General features: G+C 43.0%; 1 protein-coding gene across 4 annotated transcripts in view; it reads right to left on the reverse strand.

Annotated features, from left to right (window-relative positions):
* NAB1 (NGFI-A binding protein 1) overlaps window positions 1-5,681 on the reverse strand; it is a 54,530-nt gene extending 48,849 nt beyond the window's left edge. For 2 of the 4 annotated variants that reach the window (XM_055571922.1, XM_055571923.1), the window contains exon 1: window positions 5,386-5,681. The gene's annotated coding sequence lies outside the window, so the exon portion shown is untranslated. Of the gene's footprint in view, window positions 1-3,745; window positions 3,930-5,385 lie in introns of all 4 variants that reach the window. The other 2 variants (XM_055571921.1, XM_055571920.1) reach the window with 2 other exon arrangements.
* Window positions 5,682-16,634: the final 10,953 nt, after the last annotated feature.

Below are 16,634 nucleotides of genomic sequence, written 5' to 3' on the forward strand. Positions count from 1 at the left end.
TGCCAATCAATGCAGGAGAGGTGGGTTTGGTCCTTGGGTCAGGAAGAGCCCCTGCAGGAGGGCATGACAACCTACTCCAGTATTCTTGCCTTGGACAGAGGACCCTGGAGGGCTACAGTCCATAGGGTTGCAAAGTCTGACACGAATGAAGTAACTTAGCATGCAAGATGTAGGGACTAGAGTCTCATTCAGCTTTTATCCCTCTAATCTAAGTATTCAAAGAGGAATAACATCTCTGTTAAAAGCCTCTGTTGAATGAAACCCAACATTTGAGTCAGACTCTGATTAGCAGCCTCCTTTTATAAATCAGGGCTTCCCTGGTAGCTCATCTGGTAAAGAATGCCTGCAATGCAGGAGACTCCGGTTTGATTCCTGGGTCTGGAAGATTCGCTGGAGGAGGGATAGACTACCCACTCCAGTATTCCTGGGCCTCCCTTGTGGCTCAGCTGGTAAAGAATCTGCCTATAATGCGGGAGACCTGGACTCGACCCTGGGTTGGGAATATATCCTGGAGAAGGGAAAGGCTGCCCATTCCAGTATTCTGGCCTGGACAATTCCATGGACTCTATAGTTCATGGGGTCGCAAAGAGTCGGACACAACTGAGGGACTTTCACTTTGTATTCCAAAAGGCATCCCCTCTGTGTTAACTGGTGTCCAATCTAGTAAGTCCTGCTACTTTACCTACCATCTTTCTCATTCCCTCATCCTCAGTACTTCCCCTTTCTTTAATTATATGGTGGATTCCCATAAGATGGCCAGATAAGCTCCCTTTACCAGAATACATCATTATTAGCCTAGCCCCAACAGCAGCATTTTAAGAAGTCAATTTCAATCATGAGAGATCCTAGGTCTTTTCCCTCTTGATTTCTATGAATTAAAATGTCATCTCCAGATAACAAATATCAATCTTATTAACGATCATTAGATTCAAATGGATTAAAAAACACTACTCTGGAATACTCCTCTTCATGATGCAGGAAATATACAAATGTATACACACACTTCTGTGAGGTCTACGGCATTCCAAAAAAGAGACTCTTTCAGGAGTGGGGAGAAACCAAGGGCAAAATTCTAGTAAAATCTGACTTATGCAGAGGACTATCAATTCCTGCCTCCCAACACAGCCTGAAAGTTTTACTGTGAAATTATCTAAGTTAACACCAATCTCTTCCAGGCTTCTAAAAAAAAATGCGAAAACACTTGGGAAGAGTTAGCTCATGAGTCATTTACAGATTAAGGTGAATCAGTTCCACCAGATTGTTTTCCTCTACCACCTAGATGAGACCGGGTACACACTAAGGGAATGAAAGGCAGAGACAGGAAATGGCAAGGAAGGAAACAGGAAATCTGAAGCGGGTGGCTACATTTAAAACATCTGAGGTAAGGCCAGGTTTGGGAGAATGTAGCCTGAAGGCATGGTTTCTCTGGTTGCTCAGATGGTAAAGAATCTGCCTGCAATGCAGGAGACACAGGTTTGATTCCTGGAAGATCCCCTGGAGAAGTGAATGGCTACCCACTCCAGTATTCTTGCCTGAAGAATTCCATGGACAGATGAACCTGGCAGGCTATAGTCTGCAGGATGGCAAAGAGTTGGACATGATGGAGTGACTAAGCACACACAGCCTGAAGGTATAGGAGCCTGGGGAGAGGGTGCAATGGGTACTTTACAGGTTGAGATTGAAAAGACAAGCCAGAATCTGGATGACCCTTAAGCCTAGGAGTGAATTATTTGAATTTTTTTTTTCCTAGTCCCAGAACTCAACCTAAAATAACTAAGTGTGGCTTAGTTACACATGGGTTATTTAAGATTGCAGGGTGGTCCTATGTATGTGTTTCAAGTATCAAATGATTTAACCAGGAATATTTATTATTAAGCATTCAGGAATATATCTTAAGGCAAGGTATTTTTAAGAAACCAACATAATACTGTAAAGCAATTATCCTCCAGTTAAAAATAAATATTTTTTTAAAAGCCAAAAAAAAGATATTTTTCGAACTTATTACTGTAATATCTATGAATTAAACATATATCTTCTAATACATTAACAATAATTTAGCAAACTTAAAATGTTCTCGCCTACTGATTTTTTTCTGAATTCTGAATGAAGCTGGAAAAAATTTCATATAAATCTCTTAAAATTTTAATTATTCAAGGTGTAAGCTTAAATTTATTAGAAAAATCAGATTTATTTTTTGCAATTAAATAATAAGTATGCATTAACTGTGATAACAACAGGTAAACACTAGTATTTCATATAATGACTGGAAATTCTTCAATCAATTAACAGTCAAGTTAGTCACCAAACATTAAGTGGCTTCTGAGCATGTGGTGTGCACACAGTACATATAAAATTTTATTTATTTCAGAAATTCCTCTTTAAAAATTAAATCAATATATACTACAAATTAAGATGCAACTCTCTAAACACAAGGTATTGATAAATAAACTATTTGAAAGCTTAATGGTACATTTTAGCTGTAAGAATTCTGACAAGGATTACTATTTTTTCCCCAACATCAACTTCTCTAACATCAACTTCCCACTTGTTTCATATTTAAGAGAGTATATTCTACTATTGCACTAGTTATTGAAAATGTCAGATCAAAAGGCAAATTTGCATTTAATATAAGAACTGTACTAGTCTTCATTCTACTAAAAGGAATGAACGAAACAGTTAAAACTAAATCCAAAGCAAAGGGGCTAGGAACCTTATATTAAGCTTAAGTGGGCATTATTTATTCCTTATTATTTTTAACAAACTTTATGAAATATGCATACAAAGACGATGATACTAAGGAAGATCTTAACCTGTTCAAAAAGTATTTTAAAATGGTCATTTCCATGGAAGTAACATTAAATGTATCATACTTCTGTGGTATCCAGAATACGCTTCACATTTAAGGGTAAATTTTACAAAGCTTTTATTCCCAATAATGTACATGCATAGCATCAACAAAAACAATTAGACTTATACTGGACCAGACGAAGCCCAAGTATTAGGACAGAGTCTAGGTTAACAGACACAAAAACCTGACATACTTCTGTTGCCATGCAACCATTTTTTACTTTAAATATTTAACGTTCATGCAATAAATTCTTCAAAGGTCTCTGCCACTTTGTCATACATTATAATTTTTTCTCTCAAAACAGCCATGGTACAAATCCCCAAAATCTTTAATAATAAGCCAATATGCTCTTAAAATGTGATTAAAAGAAAATACCTAATGCTTTAACTGATTTTCCAAATAACAAGGAGAATGGAAATATATTAATTTTCTACAGGGCAATGGATTTTACTAGTCAACAAAAAAGGAAAATTTTTCATTAATTTAACCGAGATTATTTAATTTTGTTAATTCTCAAACAAGGAAAGATATATCCACTGGATATAGCAAATTACTTATTAGCTATATAAGCTCACTAAATTTCCTTGTATCGGCTACAGTATTCCTAAGGATTTCTGTCATGTTCGCTACATCCATAATTAGCAGGAAGAATGAAATCAAAATCTACAATGCCTCAATGTTTTTATTATTATCACTGATTTACTCACACATAATAGGAAATCACCAGAGCCAAGGAAAACAAAATTTTCCTAATACCAGGCTGGCATATTAACTTTTGTGCAAGCTGCTAAAAATAATAAAATTAAAACGAGAAACCTTCCAATGGTTCTTTGGTATTTTCTTTCATGATCTGATTTCCCAATAACTAATACCCAAACAGAAATAAAGTAGGCTGACCTTGCAGATATATATAAACTCTGAAGAGAATCCTGCTGCTCAGTCACTCAGTCGTGTCCAACTCTTTGTGACCCCATGGACTGTAGCCACCAGGCTTCTCTGTCCGTGGGATTCTCGAGGCGAGAATACTGGAGTGGGTTGCCATTTCCTTCTCCAAAGAGAATCCTAACATGCACAATAATACCTACAAGGAGAATATAATTCTTAAAACTTAACGAAAAGACAGTATTAAATGTTTCAAGTACTGGAAAATGGAGGAAAAAGAATACCCCTGAATCTAAGAGACACTTTGGCCCTTAGGCTGGACTAGAAGCAGCTTTTTAAGGTCTTCTGGAAAACATGAGTTCCCATCCAAAATAGAGAAAGTAAATCCTATGCATCTTTTCTCCCACTACTCCTTCTTAAAACCCACACATAAATTCCGACATGTCATAATCTGGTATGGTTTACAGGCAAATTTTTCAAAAAAGTGAAAATCTAAGAAGGTATTTCATTGTGTGCACACTTCTCCAACAAAACAGCCTAGCATTTCCTACGTGACTAATCTTTTTAAAATTCTGTTTCACTGTTCCTATGCAATCTAATATTATCTATTAAAACTGCCAAAATATTTTTAAACAAGATCTGAGTATTTCCCTCTCAGCTCTGATCTTTGCACTCCTTAAGTTTGCAGACATGTCACTGGCAAACCAATTGGTAGTGACAGGTTACTCCAAACCAACTCTTTCTGGAGGAAATTTTAAATTGACAGCTACCCCCAAATTTTCCCTGCCTCCCGAATCTCTCTGAGTGAGGAATTAAGTATATGCAAGTCAAGGATTTCTCCTGATCACCTGCTGCAGAACTTGGTCTGCAGAACCTCTAAATGCATATTCCAATTCAATTATCCTTTCGCCCAAGATCTTACAAAATTTAGGCTCACTCGGAAGTGTCCTTTCACATCTGAGCCTTATGAACCGCGAAGTTGCAGTCCCAAAGCACTTGACTGCCCTCGCAACGTTTCTCCATAAATAAGGTCACAGACTTCTGCATCCAAGGCTTGTATGTCCCACATGTGTTGGCAAATTCCATACTCGGCCTTAGCGAGCACAAATGAGTCTCTCGCTTCCATCTCACCTCGGTGCCAAGTTTCTGTAAGCCACTTTAAAGCAAAATTCTCCTTCCGCCTTTAAAAAGAAAACGACTACATTCCGAAAGAGAGGATACTCAGGACGAAAATTAAGACTCTAAAGTAAACAAACCAACAAAAAGACTCTGCCTCTGCGGAAAGAGGCTGCAAAACTCCGGGGCCGGCGCGCGCTCCCACCGCGCACAACCCACGAGCGCTCAGCGCCGCGCGCGACGGCCACAGCCGGGTCAGAAAAGTGGACGCCGCACCCCCGGCTTTCTGGGAGCGGAACGCACAGGTCGGCCCCGCAGCCCGGCTCGCCCTCTTCTCGCTGCCCCTGCGCACCGATTCTCTTCGGGAATCGTCCACAAGAGCCCGAGGCCGCCCTCTCCTTCCGGCGGCGGCCGCGCCGGGCCCGCGGCCCTGGACGCCCGCCCCCCCAAGTGCCGGCGCAGCCCGGCGACTCCGCCGCCCCAAGTTCGCCCGAGCATTGAGGCATTTGGCACTTGGCGGACAGCTAGTCGGTACGTACTCGGCCAGCTGCTGCAGCGGTCTTGGCGCGCTCTCCCCAGAGGACGCCTCAGCCCCAACTCCGAAGTGACGGCCCCCGGCTCGGTCTCCTCGGTCGGCTGCGGCGGCCGGGACGCCCCCGCTCCCATCGAGGTGGGGGGAAGGGAAGGTGGTGGGCGCGCTCTCCCTACTCCCCCCCTCCAGCTCGGGCCCGCGGCTCCTTCCCGCCCGCCAGCCCCGACGGCACTCGCTCTGCCGCGGTGGCGGCGGCGGCGGCGGCGGCGGCGGCTCCTCCCGACTCGGGCGCGCGGGCGGCTGAGGCGGCGGCGCCTCCCCCGCTGCGCCCTCCCCCCTACTCCCCTCCCCGCCCCTCCCCTCCCCTCGCGCGCGGCACCCCCCTCCCCCGCCCGCCTCCGCCGCCTCCACCCCCCGCGCGCTGTCACGCTGGGAGATTCCGCTCTTGCTACATGCGCCGCTCCGGCTCCCGCCCACGCGCGGCCGAGTGACGCAGATCCCGGCGTGGGCCGCCGCGGGGCGGGGGCGGGGGCGGCGGCCGCCGGGGCCCGGGCTCGGCCTCTTCCCGCCGCCCCCGCCCCACGGAACCCGGAGGGCGGCCCATTCACGCGGCAGCTGGGAGGAACCAAACGGGCGCCTGGGAGGGGGCGGCTCCCGCGAGCCCGGCGGGGAGAAGGGGCGGGAAGGAAGAAGACGGGGGTGGCGGGCAGGAGAGAGGGGAGGCTTGCCAGCTGCCGGGTGAACTGGGAAGGTTTGCAATTAAAAAAAAAAAAATTGTTTAATGTGTGAGGTTCCCAATATAGTATTTCAAAGAGCACGCCCCGCCAAATCCAACATCCCCCGGGAGGCTGACTTTTAAAAAATAGCACGCTTGGCCCACCGATCTGGGCTCCTGGCTCGCCCCGCCCCCGCCGGCCCGAGGCCGGGAGCCAGGTGCCGCCCCCACCCCCCACCCCCGGGTCGGCCGGCCCCCGGGTCCTGCGGGAAGTTGGCTGCGGCCGCGAAGCCGGGGGCGAGGGGGGAGGGCTGGCAGGTGCGCGGGGCTGGAAGAGAAACTGGCAGTCCTTGTGAATCTCTGCTTCGCCCATCTTGCCCCCTCTCCACCACCGCCCTGGCATAGGAAGGTGGGAAGAAATGGGAACCCACGAATCCGAAGTGCGGCTTCGACAACTCTCTGGCTTGCTGGGTAGCTTCATTCCAACCTTGTCAACTCTCCTGAAAACCTGCCTGTTATTTCTCTGGTTAATATTTTCTATTTCCATGGTGTAAAAATCCGACGGCGCTAGAACAGCCCCGGGATGTATTAAAATTGAGCTTCCAGGGCACGCTGTAGAATTTTTTTATTTGGTTTGCGTGAACTTTTTCTAACCAAAGAAAAGTATTAAAACACCTCCAAAAATGTACTTAAACTATTGCCAGAAAATTCGGAAATTTGTTTTAGAATCTATTTTTCCTTTCTTTGCAAAAATGGGACAAGGGAAGAATTCCTCGAATTTTAGGATTGTGTTCTTGAAGGCTAGAGAGCGTTTAGTAAATATAAAATGACTGCAAATACAGGTAAAATTACGTTTTAATGTTCATATACAAACTCGGTTTTATAGGAGGCCATTCCCACATCCTGGCTGGCCTCCCAGAGTGTGCCTACTTTGCTGATGGCTATACAAGGCATTCTTTGAGATGGGAAATTCTTCATACCACATCTTTATGTTGCAGCAATGGATGGGCTGGTAACATTGAAAGAAAAAGACCTTATTAAAGTACTGAACCTTTTTCTTTTTGCAAAAGCGTGTTATAAGAAGGAGTAATGTCACAATGGAATATATATAATTAAATCTCCTGTATTAGTGGAAGGTTCTGTCAGGAATATTTGTGTTACTGTATCATATGAATAAGCATACTTCCTTGAATTTTTCTTCAATTGAAGAATCACTACTGGAAGTGTGTCTTAGCCTCATTGTCTCAGATTTGCAGTTTTGGACCCTGTTCTAAAGAGAAAATTAACATGGGTTGTAATAAAAACAACTTCTTGGAAAGATACAGGTAAAGATATAGGTTAAATTTGTTCAGTTTTCAAATGAACAAATGAAATCTGCATGATTATTTTCTTCCAGTTCCTCTCTGGAATCTTGATGTTTTTCACACATTACTGGTTCTGAACAGCTAGAGAAAAATAATTTACTTACTTAAAGGTGTGCAATCAGTGATTCATCAGTCATGAAATGAGTAGTCTTACCTGAACTGTTGAGCCTCCCAGTAGAATTGTTTCCAGAGTTGGAAGAAATGACATGAAATCCTCTTCCCAAACTTGTATCTCTGGCCAGCATAGAATACAGTGCTGAAAAGGAAATGTGTCAGGACAGATACATTTTCTTCTGACTTGTAACTGGTTATTTCTACAGTTAAACATGGAAGTCTCTCCTTGTTTGTTTTCTGAGCACATTTAGATAGTATGTTCTTCCCACATTAAGAATGGCATTTTTGGCCCACTTTGCATTGCTTTAAACACCCATGATGCTGAGGGAAATGGTGGGAGGAAGGAAAATGAAGAAAAGAAAATATTTTAAGCTTTTAGCATCCAATTCTGTATGTCTGTATGACAACACTGTAGTTAATAAGGCTGTTCAGAAAGAGAGTTGAGACATTCACCTGTATCTGAGACAACTCCGGTAAAGAAGCATTGATTCTAAATAAATTCACCTCCTTACCATTTTCATTGCTAGCGCCACCTTGACGTCTCCCTCACAAAACATGGTCTCCTGCCATGCCCAGGCCCTGGTAGTTTATTAAGGAAAAGCATTCCATCCTGTAAGGTAACAATTCTGGTTTTGGATTATTCTATATTCCATTGTATTCTGGTTTCGTATTATTCTATATTCCATTCTATTCTGTAAGTATGTTTTACACATCTGTTGAATTCAGTAAATGTATGTTTAATAGGATCTTAAAAAGTGATTATTAGAATGATTATTGCATTTGCCAAAATAGGGAATTTTTGGACAAAAAAATATTTCTGCATTGTGAAACTAAAATAAAGTTTTGAATAAAAAATGATGTAGAAAGTTGGTAGTGATTCTGACATTAGAATGAAAACTTCCCTGGAAGAGCATTACTTGATTACTTTTAGAAAGATTCCTTTAAAATGCTTCAGTGATTCAAAACAACAGAACAAATGATTTTAGATGTTCTTAGAGGAGGGAAGGAATAACATGGCTTATGACCGATAAGATCTGAGATATTGTATAATTTTATCCTCTTTTTCTTCTGCGGTTGCCTTAGAACAATTCCATTGTTGTTTAGTTGCTCAGTCATGTCCGACTCTTTTGCAACCACATGGACTGTAGCCCACCAGGCTCCTCTGTCCGTGGGATTTCCCAGGCGGGAATACTGGAATGGGTTGCCATTTCCTTCTCCAGGGGATCTTCCTGACCCAGAGGTCAAACCCTCAACTCCTGCACTACAGGCAGATTCTTTACCTCTCAGCCCCCAGGGAAGCCCAGAACCATGACATACCTAACTAATTTTCTACTCTATGTGGTGGTGGCCCTACACTTAACTGAGTCCTGTGTAATATTCATATCATCAGAAATATAATTTAAATTTCCCTTATTTTGCAATGAGTTTTGGATGTGTATGTTGATTAAACTGGTGTTTTTAGTGTGTAGAGGTTTGAATGTTTTAAAATATATGAAGATTATAAACAAGGTTTTTAAAGGTATGCTAATATATAACTGATTATTTCAAGAGTCATGACTTGAAAGACACTTGCTCTTATTAAAAATAAACAAATCTTCATTACAGGCCAATATAGAATTTTAAGATCTAAAGGACTGTGACGTTCACCTAGTTCAACCACCTTTGTACATTCAAAATATTTTCAAATAATTTTCAGAAATTCAACATACAACTAGTTTAGTTTCCAATAAGTTGGTTATTTTGAACTCATATTGCAATTCTTGTTGGAAAAGAAAAGAAAATTGTAGATCCCCAGGATAGGCTCTAAGTCCTTATAGAATGCAAATGAAAACATCCAAATTACAGACTTAGTGGGGAGCCAAGTAGTCATCTAATCCAATTGACTTCTACAGATAAGGACATTTATGCTATACATTGCTGATATAAAGAGCAGAAAAATACTAATATATTAGGCAGTAGTTACAACCAAACACTTAATTGAGTAATTCTGGTTTTATTAACTATGCTCCAATATTAAAAAAAACAAAAAACTTGTATTCAGGGACAATAGTCCTTACATTTCACAAATAAGAATTTTGGAATATGAGAGGGAAAAAGCATTAAATGTTAATAAAAGCTAAAAGTTTGTCTTTAAGACAGAAGATAATGTAAATGGAAACTTTTGAAAAGATATCCACAGAGAATTTATGGACATTTTATAGGGATTAGTGCCCTGTTTTTCTTCCTCCTCCGTCCTCTCTGGTAGCATCGTCTCTTTTCTTCCCATCTTTTCCCCATTTTCGGGCTTCCCAGTGGCCTAGCTGGTAAAGAATCTGGCTGCAACGCAGGAGACTTGGGTTCAGTCCCTGGGTTGGGAAGATCCCCTGGAGAAGGAAATGGCTCCCCACTCCAGTATTCTTGCCTGGAGAGTTCCATGGACAGAGGAGCCTGGCAGACTACAGTCCATGGGGTCGGAAAGAGATGGACACAACTGAGTGACTAACACTTCTTTCCCCTTTTTCTGGCCTTCATTGTGTAGCCCCTGTATAGTTAACTGTTCCAGGCCTGTTTCAGGCCTCGTCACACTACCTACTGTCTGCTCATTCCCGCTGTTAGAGACTGAATGTTTGTGTCCTTACCATATTCATATATGGAAATGCCATCCTCCAGAGCGATGCTATTAGAAGGTGAGCCACGGGGAGATGATTAGGTCACAAGGGTGAGGCCTTCATGAATGGGATTAGTGTTCTTATAAACAAGACTGCTGAGCGCTCTCTTGACCCTGCCATTATGTGAGGGCATAGTGAGAAGACAACCATATATGAACCAGGAAGTGGCCCGTCCCCACACACAGAATCATCTGCCAGTGTCTTGATCTTATATTTCCCAGATTCCAGACTGTGAGAAATAAATGTTTGTTTTTTAAGCCATCATGTCTATGGTACTTTTTGTCGTAGCAGCCTGAATGGACTAAAGCACTGGCCGTTAATAACTCTCAGCTAGCTACACAAGGCAAAGTGGAGAGTAGGCAAAAAAAATACTCTGCTCAGCCTCTGACATTAATCCAGACCATCTTCCATTTGCACACTTCATTCTTGTTCTTGTTCCTCACAATCCCGTGTTTGGCTTTTGCTCTTCTCCACCCGGTTTGCTGAGATTGACAGCAAGTCTGTGCTCACTCTCCCACCTTGTCTCTGCACTTGTCTCGTCAGGTCTACGCTGTGCAGGTAAACAACCCACCAGTTCAAGTCCCCCTTTTAAAGCATCCTTCATGAGAGTGGATGGAAGATTTTGTTTGTTCCCTTAACAAAGGTGTATGGCTCATTAACCAAGACGCGGAGTAAAGGAATAGGAAAAGAGCATGTAAATAAAGAGAACTTTCTTGAAGTAAATGGGCAAGTGTTGAAAGAAAGTGGGAGGAGATGAGACAAAAAGGAGATAAGTGCACTTGTGAGAAGTTAACTAAAGGGGACATAACTCTTTGAAGAAGTGAAATACCAAGGAGAAAGTACCCAAATCCATAACTCTCCTGAAGGAGAAAAAAGAAGAGACAGAAAAGGGATCACCCCAACATAAATTCCTCTGAGCTCACCATATTGGTATGCTCTCGACCTGGGATGGGATGGATGGAGTATAGGGGGTAGATCTGCAGGAAGAAGGGGCAGAGAAAGAGCCGGTGTCCTGCTCTCTTGACTTGCAGAGAGCCTATGCGTTCGTTCCCTTTAAGTTGGATTAGAAGAGGTGGTGAACGTATCAGACGCAAGTGCACGTCACGTAGAAGTGCATATCAGGAAAAGGAAAGAAAAGCAGAATGGGTTCAAAAAGCACCCTCTGCGCCAAGTGCTTTCACTACACTGTGGTTCAGATATGAGGACATCGAGCGTGTTAATATTAATAAGTTGGGCTAATTCTCACAGCAAATTACTCAACACTGCCTTCTAGGAGCAGACGCTTGGAAAGGACAACGCATGTACTGTACAATAAGAGACTTAGTAAAAGCAAATCATGTTCACATACAATTGCCAAGTTACAGTTTGAATTTTATTGTTGTCTTACTGGGATTTATACATCATGACTCATCTGCCTGCCCAGGATTGGCAATAGTATATGGGAGTCAATAATGGTAAAGACCTTGACTTCTTAATAATAGAAATTAGCTCTGCCTTTTTTTTTTCATTTTGTACTGTAACAGGAGTCTCTAATAGCGACAGAGTGTGAGTTTTTTCCAACCATAAATCTATTTCTTAAATACAATTTTCCAAATACTTCTGGTACTGGTAAGTTTAGGAGTTCGTATGTAAATTACTGGTCCAAAGGTAAACAAACATTAGAAGAGTAACTTGGCAAATTGAGCCAAGAGTTTCAAAGTATTCATACAAGTAGATCCAACAGATTCATTTCTAGGGTATTATCCAAGTTTATAAACATTTAAGAAGATATTTATCACAACTTTATTTACGAAATTGAAAAACCAAGACACTTGAGATGATGAATTGATTAAATTATAGTACATCAATGTGATGGAATACGTTTAATTAATATTTAATAACCTTGGGAACCAGTCTGTGGTTCCATGTCCAGTTCTAACTGTTGCTTCCTGACCTGCATACAAATTTCTCAAGAGACAGGTGAGGTGATCTGGTATTCCCATCTCTTTCAGAATTTTCCACAGTTTATTGTGATCCACACAGTCAAAGGCTTTGGCATAGTCAATAAAGCAGAAATAGATGTTTTTCTGGAACTCTCTTGCTTTTTCAACGACCCAGCGGCTGTTGGCAATTTGATCTCTGGTTCCTCTGCCTTTTCTAAAACCAGCTTGAACATCTGGAAGTTCACGGTCCATATATTGCTGAAGCCTGGCTTGGAGAATTTTGAGCATTACTTTACTAGCGTGTGAAATGAGTGCAATTGTGTGGTAGTTTGAACATTCTTTGGCATTGCCTTTCTTTGGGATTGGAATGAAAACTGACCTTTTCCAGTCCTGTGGCCACTGCTGAGTTTTCCAAATGTGCTGGCATATTGAGTGCAACACTTTTACAGCATCATGTTTTAGGATTTGAAATAGCTCAACTGGAATTCCATCACCTCCACTAGCTTTGTCCGTAGTGATGCTTTCTAAGGCCCACTTGACTTCACATTCCAGGATGTCTGGCTCTAGGTGAGTGATCACACCATCGTGCTTATCTGGGTCGTGAAGATCTTTTTTGTACAGTTCTTCTGTGTATTCTTGCCACCTCTTCTTAATATCTTCTGCTTCTGTTAGGTCCCCTGCTTATTTAACTTATATGCAGAGTACATCATGAGAAACGCTGGGCTGGAAGAAGCACAAGCTGGAATCAAGATTGCCAGGAGAAATATCAATAACCTCAGATATGCAGATGACACCACCCTTATGGCAGAAAGTGAAGAGGAACTCAAAAGCCTCTTGATGAAGGTGAAAGAGGAGAGTGAAAAAGTTGGCTTAAAACTCAACATTCAGAAAACTAAGATCATGGCATCTGGTCCCATCACTTCATGGGAAATAGATGGGGAAACAGTGGAAACAGTGTCAGGCTTTATTTTTTTGGGCTCCAAAATCACTGCAGATGGTGACTACAGCCATGAAATTAAAAGATGCTTACTCCTTGGAAGAAAAGTTATGACCAACCTAGATAGCATATTGAAAAGCAGAGACATTACTTTGCCAACAAAGGTCCGTCTAGTCAAGGCTATGGTTTTTCCTGTGGTCATGTATGGATGTGAGAGTTGGACTGTGAAGAAAGCTGAGCACCGAAGAATTGATGCTTTTGAACTGTGGTGTTGGAGAAGACTCTTGAGAGTCCCTTGGACTGCAAGGAGATCCAACCAGTCCATTCTGAAGGAGATCAGCCCTGGGATTTCTTTGGAAGGAATGATGCTAAAGCTGAAACTCCAGTACTCTGGCCACCTCATGAGAAGAGTTGACTCATTGGAAAAGACTGTGATGCTGGGAGGGATTGGGGGCAGGAGGAGAAGGGGACGATAGAGGATGAGATGGCTGGATGGCATCACCGACTTGATGGACGTGGGTTTGGGTGAACTCCGGGAGTTGGTGATGGACAGGGAGGCCTGGCATGCTGTGATTCATGGGGTTGCAAGGAGTTGGACACGACTGAGCTACTGAACTGAACTGAACTTAACCTTGGGAAATGATCATGATACAATAGTAGTAGTCAAAATAGGACAAAACTGAATGAACTATAATCACTCTAGCTAAATGTGAAAGGAAATTTACCAAATCTTAGCAGCAGTTATCTCTAGATGATGGTATTATAGATCATTTTTTATCTTTCTTTTAATCAAAACCTTCAACAGTAAACATGCATTAACTTTAAGAATCAGAGGGAACATTGCAATGTTATTTGTGTAAAAAGATCTTGCTTCAGAAGCAGTTTACAATGAAATAAAAATGAAAACAAAATTCTTAGTTTATCTATTTGAAAAGAGCACAAAAATCAGGAACTTATTCAGTGAACATGTATGTATGGAGCACTTCGTATGATATTAGTTGTCTATACTGAACTGTATATTGAGAGCCTACCATGTGTGAGATGTGAATGTATGATATATATTCTGAGCCACTGAGGAAGCCCAATCTAGTATATATATATATATGTGTATATGTGTGTGTGTGTGCGTATGGTGGTTTAGTCGCTAAGTTGTGCCCAACTCTTGTGGCCCCATGGACTGTAGCCTTCCAGGCTCCTCTGTCTTTGGGATTCTCCAGGCAAGAATACTGGAGTGGGTTGCCATTTTCTTCTCCAGGGGATCTTCCCAATCCAGGAATCAAATCGAACCCAGTCTTCTGCATTGCAGGCAGATTCTTTACTAACTGAGCTACGAGGGAAGCCATATATATATATGTGTGTGTGTGTGTGTGTGTATACCATTTATATATTTATAACATTAGGAGCAGCTTTAATCTGATGTTACAGTCATACCTCTTTTTCTGATTAATCATTAAGGCAGGTATAAACTTGTACCTTCTTGAAGGTGCCCCCTACTCCAGGAACGTATGCAGTTTTGGGACTTTTGTAATTCTTCCGCTGGGCTTCCACAGCCAAACGGACAAAATTGGCTTCTGGGCAGCCCCTGGTGTCCCCGTGTCTCACTGCCCCTGTTTTGTTGCAGTGAACTGGGCCCTGCAGCCACAGTACTGGTGCAGTACTGCTGGGCCCCTTCTGCAGACTGTGTGGTCCTTTAGGGGAGGAAAGAGGAGCCCAGTCTCCCTAAGTCTGCCATTCTCAGGACTCCACTCTTCCTTCATTTCACAAGCAACCATCTCCCAAGAGTGCTGCCTCCACACTGACCTTGACCCTGTCTATACTCAAAGCCACTCCTACTCCTGTCCCAGGGATCAAACTGGCAGTATTGGCTCCCTTTCAGACTACTTTCTGATATAACAGATCTGCATTTTGTCTGACAGTATCTTTTCTGGATTATATGCACTTTGAGTCATTCTCACGCCTGTCCTTCCAGCCTCTCAGTTTGCCTAACAGTCGTGGATCATTTGCGTAAGGACTATTTACATTGCTGAGAAGGTCCCCGTGGCAGGCTGCCCAGATGCGTACGATCGAGACCCTCTGCACGCCAGGGCAGCTGCACAAGGCCCCTCTGTCCCTCGTGGTCGCCCTCCACTCCTCCTCGCACATACTGTGGATGGGCAGGAGGTTTGAAGGATGGAATGCTCCACCTTCCCTGTATGCTAAGGTCAAGAAATAGGCAGGTTACTTAAAAGGTGGCATTTTTCATGCAAGAATGGATGCGCAGAAGCAGATGAACAGTGGAGGGGGGCGATTAGAGGCAGGACAAGATGTTGTAAAGAAGTCAGAGTAGTCTGGGCTTTCCACGCCGCACGGCAGCCTGACAGCTAGGTGTCTTGTCCGAGGAAGAAAGGAAGGCCCTGGTGAGGCTGGTTCCCCGCTGCCGCCTGGAGCAGCATGACCACTCCTTTCTCTGCATGGCCTACCCCACCCTGAGGTCTAGACATCATTCTGGCTCCCCCACTTGCCCCACTTTGCATTTCATTCCGCTTCCTTCGCTTGCTTTCACCACCACCACCCCCCACCCCCATCTCAGGCTCCCGGGGTTCTCCTGAGGTCTGAGCTTGGTTTGTTTCCTGACGAGTGGATGGCTCAGTGGCTATAGAATCTGCCTGCAATGCAGGAGATGCAGAAGATGGGGGTTTGAGCATCCCTTGGACAGCAAGGAAATCAAACCAATCAGTCCTAAAGGAAATCAACCCTGAATATTCATTGGAAGGACTGATGCTGAAGCTGAAGCTCCAATACTTTGGCCACTTGACATGAAAAGCCAACTCATTGAAAAAGACCCTGATTCTGGGAAACACAGGGTGGGAGGAGAAGAGGGTGACAGGGGTTAAGATATTTGGATGGCATCATCAACTCAATGAACATGAGTTTGAGCAAACTTTAGGAGATAGTGAAAGACAGGGAAGCCTGGCGTGCTGCAGTTCATGGGGTTGCAAAGAGTCGGACACAACTGAGCAACTGAGCAACAAGAATAGCAAAGGAAGAGTATAATCTAATCCAAATATACCTGGAGGCATTAACTGTGCAGTGTGCCACTTTTCCAAAGATGTGCATACTTGGAGATTGTTTGAGCAACAATTGATCATCTACTGAAGTCTGTACTATATACCAAAGAGAGTTTTAAAAATATGCAAATAAACCTCTGCCCTAATTCCTGGTCTAAGAAGGGGAATAGACATGTAAAAGAACAGTCATTCTACATTGTAAGATGTTCTCAGTCACACAGTGGAAGGAGTGAGGTTCTGCCTCGGATGAGGCACAGGGTTGAAAGTCAGGAGAGGCTTACGCAAAAGTGACAGAGGAGCAGGTCTTGAAGGATGAATTTAATAGAAAGACTCAGGAAGTACAGGCACTCCCCAGCAAGTACTGAGGCAGAGAAACAGCAGGAAACAAGAGCAATGAATTAGGGCAATAACTGTACAATGAAACCTAACTGATTCCAAGTGACTTCAGAATGAAATGCGAAGAGGACAGAGGCAGAAGATGAGGTTGCAGAGAACAAATTATGCAGCGT

The sequence above is a fragment of the Bubalus kerabau genome, chromosome 3 (genome assembly GCF_029407905.1).
Source record: "Bubalus kerabau isolate K-KA32 ecotype Philippines breed swamp buffalo chromosome 3, PCC_UOA_SB_1v2, whole genome shotgun sequence".
In the NCBI taxonomy this organism is placed as follows: Eukaryota; Metazoa; Chordata; class Mammalia; order Artiodactyla; family Bovidae; genus Bubalus; species Bubalus kerabau.